The sequence below is a fragment of the Lepus europaeus genome, chromosome 9, assembly GCF_033115175.1.
Source record: "Lepus europaeus isolate LE1 chromosome 9, mLepTim1.pri, whole genome shotgun sequence".
Taxonomy (NCBI): domain Eukaryota; kingdom Metazoa; phylum Chordata; class Mammalia; order Lagomorpha; family Leporidae; genus Lepus; species Lepus europaeus.
In genome coordinates this window covers 106,836,358-106,838,233 of record NC_084835.1, presented here as the reverse complement: position 1 = coordinate 106,838,233, position 1,876 = coordinate 106,836,358, and the positions used below count along the sequence as shown (strand labels likewise).

Sequence of the window (1,876 nt, the reverse complement as noted above, 5' to 3'; positions counted from 1 at the left end):
TCTCTGACTCTCCTTCTCTCTCTGTGTAATTCTGACTTTCAAATAAATAAATAAATCTTTTAAAAATTCTAAAAATAAAAAATAAAAAAGAAATAAAAGTTGTGTATACTGGACAGCTAGCTACAATGAAGTGATTTACTCTTGAAACTCAGATTCAAACAGAAATGGAGGGTGCACTTTTGAACTATTTTTCTTTTAAATGAATATAGGGCCAGAATTGTGGCATAGTGAGTAAAACCACCTCCTGCGATGGTGACATCCCATATGGGCACTAATTTGAGTCCTGGCTGCTCTACTTCCAACCCAGCTGCCTGCTTATGGCTCAGGAAAAGCAACAGAAGATGGCCCAAGTGTTTAGGCCCCTGCACCCACATGGAATACCCAGATGAAGCTCCTAGCTCCAGGCTTCAGCCTGGGCAAGGCTTGGCTGCTGTGGCCATTTGGGGAATGAACTAGCAGGTGGAACATCAAAACCTGTCTCTCTTTGTCTCTCACTCACTCACTCTGTCTCTGTATCTCTGCCTCTCTCTCTCTCTCTGTAACTCTGACTTTCAAATAAATAAATATTTTTTAAAAAAGCACAGTTTTGATCCATCCACTGATCTTCAGCACCAGCAGCACCATGCCAATGATCCTGGGTTACTGGGACATCCACGGTCTGGTTCTTGCCATCCGCATACTCCTGGAATACACAGACTCCAGCTACGAGGAAAAGAGACACTCGATGGGGGACGCTCCCGACTATGACCAAAGCCAGTGGCTGAGTGAGAAATTCACACTGGGCCTGGACTTTCCCAATCTGCCCTACCTAATTGATGGGACTCACAAGCTCACGCAGAGCAACGCCATCCTGCGCTACCTGGCCCACAAGCACGGCCTGTATGGGGAGACAGAAGAGGAGAGGATTCGGGTGGACATTCTGGAGAACCAGGTTATGGACAATCGCATGCAACTCGTCATGGTGACCTACAGTCCCGACTTAGAGAAGCTGAAGCCCGAGTACCTGAAGGGACTCCCTGAGAAGTTGCAGCTGTACTCGCAGTTCCTGGGGAAGCGGCCCTGGTTCGCAGGGGACAAGATCACCTTCGCCGATTTCCTTGTCTACGACATCCTTGACCAGAACTGGATATTTGTGCCCTGCGTGCCTGGACGCGTTCCCAAACCTGAAGGATTTCATGTCCCACTTCGAGGGCCTGCCGAAGATCTCTGCCTACATGAAGTCCAGCCGCTTTCTCCGAGTGCCTTTGTATTTGAAGACAGCCAAGTGGAGGGGAATATAGGGCCCTGGAAGGAGGTGGTTACGGTTCTGGGAGCTCAGGTCTCCCTGTACCTGCCTTGGGCTGCTCACCCCTTTCTCTCCCCACCCCGACACAACCCCCCACCCCACCCCACCCCACTAACCTGCTGGCTGCCTGTGTCCTGAGCCAGCCCCTCCCATGCAGGCTCTGGCCAGGCTCAGCCCCCACCCTTCTCAGCCACCTCCCCTCTAAGGCTGCTCTTCCCGCACTAAGTTGACCCCACGGTCCTCGTCTCTCTGAGCCCCCCTGACTGCCAGAAAGATGGCTGTGCCTGGGCTGTGGCCCTGCTCCCCAGCGGGGTCTCCCCAGTGCTGTCTGGTCCCCAGGAGGGCCTGACCTCAGCCGGGCCCTTCTCACCCCTGTGATGCCCTGACTGGGCGCTGACTGTGCAGACCTTGGGGGATTTTCTTTGTTCTGCTGCCCACAGCAGGGGCTGGATGGGGCAGGATGAGATGGGGGGTGTGGGTGCTCAGGCAGGGCTATGAAGGATCTTGTTCATTTCCGGGCCCTCTCCATGTTGCTCTGCTCCTGGCCCTGCGTTCCTCCGTCCTTCACCCTGGAGGGAGGGCACCGAGGGC

At 53.5% G+C, this 1,876-nt stretch overlaps 1 pseudogene; it reads left to right on the top strand.

Moving 5' to 3' along the window:
* The first annotated feature begins 622 nt into the window (after positions 1–622).
* On the top strand, positions 623–1,280 carry LOC133766625 (glutathione S-transferase Mu 1-like; annotated as a pseudogene).
* The last annotated feature ends 596 nt before the right edge of the window (positions 1,281–1,876 follow it).